The sequence below is a fragment of the Larimichthys crocea genome, chromosome XII (assembly GCF_000972845.2).
Source record: "Larimichthys crocea isolate SSNF chromosome XII, L_crocea_2.0, whole genome shotgun sequence".
NCBI classification, from domain to species: Eukaryota; Metazoa; Chordata; class Actinopteri; family Sciaenidae; genus Larimichthys; species Larimichthys crocea.
In genome coordinates, this window is record NC_040022.1 from 26,415,787 (window position 1) to 26,423,330 (window position 7,544).

General features: G+C 44.0%; 1 pseudogene; it reads left to right on the forward strand.

The window, feature by feature from the left end:
• The first annotated feature begins 1,585 nt into the window (after window positions 1–1,585).
• The window catches only part of LOC113747054 (nuclear factor 7, brain-like), a 9,653-nt pseudogene continuing 3,694 nt past the window's right edge, over window positions 1,586–7,544 (forward strand).

The window sequence follows — 7,544 nt, forward strand, 5'->3', positions numbered from 1 at the left end:
GCTGCTGTTAGCTGCTGTTAACTAATGTTAGCTTCTGTTAACTAATGTTAGCTGCTGTTGGCTAACGTTAGCTGCTCTTGGCTAATGTTAGCTGCTGTTAGCTTCTGTTAACTAATGTTAGCTTCTGTTAACTAACGTTAGCTGCTCTTGGCTAATGTTAGCTGCTGTTAGCTTCTGTTAACTAACGTTAGCTGCTATTGTCTAATGTTAGCTGATGTTAGCTTCTGTTGGCTAATGTTAGCTGATGTTAGCTTCTGTTGGCTAATGTTAGCTGCTGTTAGCTGCTGTTAGCTTCTGTTGGCGAATGTTAGCTGCTGCTTGCTTGATGTTTGGCAGTTAGCAAAGTTGTCGACTTTTCGATCATAAGTAATGTTCTCATAACAAACACTTGTGTACAGCTGCACATATTGACCAGTGGGGACAATAAATTACAAAAGAATGTCCACGTAATGTTCCTTTAATTTTACATAAGCTGTAAAGTAGAGGCCAGGATGTAAACACTCGACTTGCTCCCAAAGAGCATCCTGCTGCTGCACTGCCATGACAACAGGATGAGATGGTGGTACGTGTGTGTGTGTGTGTGTGTGTGTGGTGGTTATTATTGTGCATTGTGACGAGGAGAAAACCAGATGGTTTCAGTTCCACATAACTTACCTCAGCTGCCTGGCTTCACCTCTCAAACACACACACACACACACAAACACACACTGCAGCCAGAGATGAGTCATACACTGGACTTACAGCTGCATTTCCTCCAGTGGACCAAAAACACACACTCTTTAACTGGTGTTTTGCCTCATTTAGAGCCAAATAGGATCCTGAATCGTACGTTTGTTTCAGTAATGCACATAAGGTTTCTTCTCCTGCAGTAACGCGCTCCGTTTGTCCTCATGGCAGCTGATAAAGGCCGTCACAGCTGGTTGCAGATTAACAGACCTGTGCACAGGCGAGAAAACGCTCTCCACTGTATTTAATTTGCAGGCTGAGAAGACTAATCAGAGGGCTGCATACTGTGAATACAGACAAGTGAACTGCCAACCCACTCCTAATTGGACGCTCGTAGGAAAAAAAGCTGCTTGTTCTTGTACGTGGCATTGGCTGAGAGATTTAACAATCCCTGGAAAGGTGATACCACGCTTCGCCAATTAAAAAAACTTTCTTCTTTCTTTTATAGCTTTGACTTCTTCTGGAGGCGTTTTAACAATCCCAGCCTCAGTTTTGGAGCAGACAAAATCAGTTTATGGTATTGCACATACAGCCCCTCCAGCAGTTTTTAGATTTTGTGCCCACTTGGCAGTTTTCAGAGTACACGTCAAAACTGAGGGATGAAAGGTCGAAGTGCAGCAATAAAGTTTAATTGTCACGTATCAGTCATAGTCAACAGCAGCTAACATAGCTCGGCACGTTGGCAATGTAGCTAAAATTAGCTGATGTTAGTTTAAATTAACTCATCTTAGCTCAGTTCGCGTGGGGCACGGGGGAATGTTGACGGGCCGAGCAGGTGTCGTGCCAGAACAGGAGCTGGGCAAGCGGCTATGTAGCATAAGCTTAGCATAAGGACTGTAAACGTCAGGTGACTCACTTTTCATAAAACAGGTTTTTATTGTGCGTTACTCAGACAGAGAGAGAGAGACGCTGAGATTCAACTTCAGACCAAAACCACCACTGAGACAGGACAGCTACAGGAGGGAACACTGGGAACACTGGGAACACTGGGAACACGAACACTTCAAGCTGCTGCTGAATCCACAAACTGAACAAGAGTTTGACGACAGCAAAGACTGAAAGTGAAAGTAAGTTTGAGGGAGCTGCCGTGTGCTGTGAGACTAAATGGCTTCCAGATTAGAGGAAGATCTCTGCTGTTCTGTCTGCCATGACATCTTTAAAGATCCTGTCATCCTGTCATGTAGCCACAGCTTCTGTAAAGTCTGTCTGCAGAGCTGGTGGACCGACAAACAAGTCCACGACTGTCCACTCTGTAACAGAAGACATTCAAAGGACTTCCCTCTTAACTTTGCTTTGAAGAACCTTTGTGAGACCTTCTTACAGGAGAGAGATCAGAGATCTTCAGAGGCTCTCTGCAGTCTGCACTCTGAGAAACTCAAACTCTTCTGTCTGGACGATAAACAGCCGGTGTGTCACATCTGCAGAGATTCAAAGAAACACACCGACCACAGATTCAGACCCATCGATGAAGCTGCACAGGATCACAGAGAGGAGCTCCAGACATCTCTGAAACCTTTGAAGGAGAAACTGAAGATCTTTGAAGGAGTTCAAGTGAAGTTTGATCAAACAGCAGAACACATAAAGGTCCAGGCCCGACGCACAGAGAGGCAGATTAAGGATCAGTTTAAGAAGCTTCACCAGTTTCTAGAAGAGGAAGAGGAGGCCAGGATGGCTGCACTGAGGGAGGAAGAGGAGCAGAAGAGTCAGATGATGAAGCAGAAGATGGAGGCTCTGAGCAGAGAGATAGCAGCTCTATCAGACACCGTCAGAGCCACAGAGGACGAGCTGAGAGCTGAAGACGTCTCATTCCTGCACAACTACAAGGCTGCAGTGCAAAGAGTCCAGCAGCGCCCCCTGCTGGATGATCCACAGCTGCCCTCAGGAGCTCTGATAGACGAGGCCAAACACCTGGGCAACCTGACCTTCAACATCTGGAACAAGAACAAGATAGGACATGGTCTCCTACCACTCTGTGATTCTGGATCCAAACACTGCTGGCCTAAAACGATCCTGTCTAAGATCTGCCAGTGTGAGACTCGGACAGAGACAGCACTTCCTGACAATCCAGAGGGTTTGACTTACAACTCTGTTCGGCTCTGAGGGCTTAACTCAGGAACTCACAGCTGGTGTCAGGTTGGAGACAGACAGGCTTGGCATCTGTGTGTTAGCAGAGTCTGTCCAGAGGAAGGGAAACATATGGTCTGGAGTATGGGGCAATACATTTATATTCAGGTAATACTCTACCACTCTCCATCAGGTCCAAACACTGTTCTCGACATCCAGAAGAAGTTCAGAGGATCAGAGTGAATCTGGACATGAACAGAAAACAGTGTTCTCCTGATCCTGATACTGACACACACATACACACTTCACACACACTTCACGACAAGTGTTTCCATGGATTTGACTGTGATTAGTCCCACTGAAGATCTCACCAGTGAGATGTGTGTGACTGTTAGACAACAGAGATGATGATAATGGTGACGATGGTTGTCATGGTGATGGTGATGATGGTGATGAGGGTTGTCATGTGATGATGACGATGGCTCTTTAACATCAGTCCATGTTTCAGTTTCGGCTTTATTTGGTAACATGTTCAGGTTTTTGAATCGTTGGTTTCAGTTTTGAGGTGAATTGACGAGTATTTCCGGATATTAAACAGTAATCAATTGTTGATAATTGTGACGACTGCTACTAAATTCTGCGAGTAAATGTGTGTGTCGTCTCCTGCTTCCTGTCCTGCTCATAAAACACAATTCCTAGGATCAAGTTCAAAGTTGTGAGTAAGTGCGTCAGTCCAAGCTCGGATGGCTTTGGTTCAGCCTTCAGCAGGTTACAGATCATCCAGAATAAATGGACAGGTACAGCCAACCCGAGTCAACAGCAGCCAACATAGTCAACAGCAACAGCCAACATTAGTCAACAGCGCTAACATTAGCACGTCAGCACAACATTAGTCAACAGCAGCCAACATAGTCCCAAAGTAGCCAACATTAGTCAACGGTTTATGCTCATGAGTTCGAGGGAAGTCTGGTCACTAATAGTGTATGGAGACAGTTTCCGTCCAAATATGATAATCAGAAGCAGAAATACTTTAATAATCCCGGGGGAAATTAATTTACAATGAAATACCTTTTCATTTTTTGTTAATTACCAGATGTTTCAGGTTCTTACAAAGTCCTGTCTGTACAAATAGCACTTTGTAATATACTACATCAATGTTTATGGGAATGTTATTCTCTTGTCGACTTCTAGACCGGTTCTCCAACTGATACTTAAAGGTCCTGCATCGAGATTTTATTTAAGGTCAGAGGTATTGGATGATTGGAGCGATAACAACAAATGTAATCAGTTCAGTTAGGTATTAGTGTCCTCTTCATTAGAGCCAGCATTGCCATAGTAAACCCTAATTTGATGATGAAACTGAGGCAGATCGCAGCTCAATCAGTTTGGTAGAAGTTATTAGAGTAAACAAGTAATCAGTGAATAAAGTTTAAAGTGGAGCTACTGTAACGTCGGTATTTCGGGTGAAACGGTGTTAGAGTTAGATGCCCGCGTCTGTGAGTTTTGTTCTTGGTCTTGAAAACAGCGTCAGAGTGAGACGTCTTTGTACTCTTAACTTTGTACTCCCTCCTGCCATGTCCCTCCGAGATACTTGTTCTTAGCTTGCCCAGAGAACATGATGGATGCATGTTGTGCTGATGTGTTTTCGGATCCGCGCTAAGCACTAGAAGGCAAGACTTATTAGAATACAAGAAAAGTCAAGCGTGTGTGTAAATTGTTATTATTTACTGGCTGTCAGATGATGTGGCAGCCTCGGCTGGGGTTTGAAAAGCCCTGATACTTTTGGTTTTAAACTGGTGAGGAATTAACGAAATGCAAAAATAGCAGATTTTAATCACAACTGGCAATACTGTAAAATTACCATAACCACAGTTCTCCTACTGTCATATACTGTAATCCAAAAACAGTAATATAGGCTAAAATAAAAAACAGTAGTTTGTTAAAATAACAGTGAAATACTGCGTCCCTGCTGCCAGTGGTGTCTGTGCCTCTGAAGAGCTTCCGCCCCTCAGGTGACTCACTTGCATAAAACAGGAAACAGGTTTTTATGTGCGTCAGACACAGAGAGAGAAGACCGGAGATCCACTTCAGACCAAAACCACCACTGAGACAGGACAGCTACAGGAGGGAACACTGGGAACACGGAACTGAACACGAACACTCAAGCTGCTGCTGAATCCACAAACTGAACAGAGGTTAACGAAGCAAAGACTGAAAGTGAAAGTAAGTTTGAGGGAGCTGCCGTGTGCTGTGAGACTAAATGGCTTTCAAGATTAGAGGAAGATCTCTCTGCTGTCTAGTCCGTGCCACTATTTAAAGATCCTGTCATCCTGTCATGTAGCCACAGCTTCTGTAAAGTCTGTGTCAGAGCTGGTGGACACGACAAAAGTCCACGCTGCCACTCTGGTAAAGAAGACATTCAAAGGAAGGCCTTCCCCTCTAACTGGGCTTTGAAGAACCTTTGTGCAGACCTTCTTACAGGAGGAGAGATCAGAGATCTTCAGAGTGCTCTCTGCAGTCTGCAAACTCTGAGAAACTCAAACTCTTCTGTCTGGACTAAACAGGCCGGTTGTCTACTGCAGAGATTACAAGAAACACACCGAGCACAGATTCAGACCACGATGAAGCTGCACAGGATCACGAGAGGAGCTCCAGACATCTCTGAAACCTTGAAGGAGAACTGAAGATCTTTGAAGGAGTTCACGTGAAGTTTGATCAAACAGCAGACACACATAAGGTCCAGGCCCGACGCACAGAGAGGCAGATTAAGGATCAGTTTAAGAAGCTTCACCAGTTTCTAGAAGAGGAAGAAGAGGCCAGGATGGCTGCACTGAGGGAGGAAGAGGAGCAGAAGAGTCAGATGATGAAGGAGAAGATGGAGGCTCTGAGCAGAGAGATAGCAGCTCTATCAGACACCGTCAGAGCCACAGAGGACGAGCTGAGAGCTGAAGACGTCTCATTCCTGCTGAACTACAAGGCTGCAGTGCAAAGAGTCCAGCAGCGCCCCCTGCTGGATGATCCACAGCTGCCCTCAGGAGCTCTGATAGACGAGGCCAAACACCTGGGCAACCTGACCTTCAACATCTGGAACAAGATGAAGGACATGGTCTCCTACACTCCTGTGACTCTAGATCCAAACACTGCTCATCCACAACTGATCCTGTCTGAAGATCTGACCAGTGTGAGACTCGGACAGAGACAGCAGCTTCCTGACAATCCAGAGAGGTTTAATGATTCCTGCTCTGTTCTGGGCTCTGAGGGCTTTAACTCAGGGACTCACAGCTGGGATGTCGAGGTTGGAGACAGAACAGGCTGGCATCTGGGTGTGTTAGCAGAGTCTGTCCAGAGGAAGGGAAACATATGGTCTGGAGTATGGGCAATACATTTATATTCAGGTAAATACTCTACACACTCTCCATCAGGTCCAAACACTGTTCTCGACATCCAGAAGAAGTTCCAGAGGATCAGAGTGAATCTGGACATGAACAGAGGAAAACTGTTGTTCTCTGATCCTGATACTGACACACACATACACACCTTCACACACACTTTCACTGACAAGATGTTTCCATACATTAGCACTGTGTATAGAGTCCCACTGAAGATCTCACCAGTGAAGGTGTGTGTGACTGTAGAACAACAGAGATGATGATGATGGTGATGATGGTTGTCATGGCGATGATGAATATGATAGTGATGGTGATGATGGTTGTCATGATGATGATGACGATGGCTCTTTAACATCAGTCCATGTTTCATGTTTCGGTTTTATTTGGTAACATGTTCAGGTTTTTACGATCGTTGGTTTCATGTTTGAGGTGAATTGACGTTATTTCCTGAATATTAACAGTAATCATTGTTGATAATTGTGATCGACTTCAAACTAAATTCTGCGAGTAAATGTGTGTGTCGTCTTCCTGCTTCCTGTCTGCTCAATAAACACATTCCTGAGATCAGATTCAAAGTTGTGAGTAAGTGCGTCAGTCCAAGCTCTGATGGCTTTGTTCAGCCTTCATCAGGTTACAGATCATCAGAATAAATGAACAGGTAACAGCCAACATTAGTCAACAGCAGCCAACATTAGTCAACAGCAGCCAACATTAGTCAATAGCAAGTAACATTAGTCAACAGTAGCCAACATTAGTCAACAGCAGCCAACATTAGTCAACAGCAGCTAACATTAGTCAACAGCAACCAACATAAGTCAATAGCAACTAACATAAGTCAATAACAATTAAAATTAGTCAACAGCAGCCAACATTAGTCAACAGCAACTAACATAAGTCAATAACAATTAAAATTAGTCAAGAGCAACTAACAAAGTCAAGAGCAATTAAAATTATTCAACAGCAGCTAACATTAGTCAACAGCAGCCAACATTAGTCAACAGCAGCCAACATTAGTCAACAGCAGCCAACATTAATCAACAGCAAATAATATTAGTCAACAGCAGCCAACATTAGTCGACAGCAGCCAACATTAGTCAACAGCAGCTAACATTAGTCAACAGCAGCCAACATTAGTCAACAGCAACTAACATTAGTCAACAGCAGCTAACATTAGTCAGCAGCAACTAATATTAGTCAACAGCAACTAACATAAGTCAATAACAATTAAAATTAGTCAACAGCAGCCAATATTAGTCAACAGCAACTAACATTAGTCAACAGCAGCTAACATTAGTCAGCAGCAACTAACATTAGTCAACAGCAACTAACATAAGTCAACAGCAACTAACATAAGTCAATAGCAAC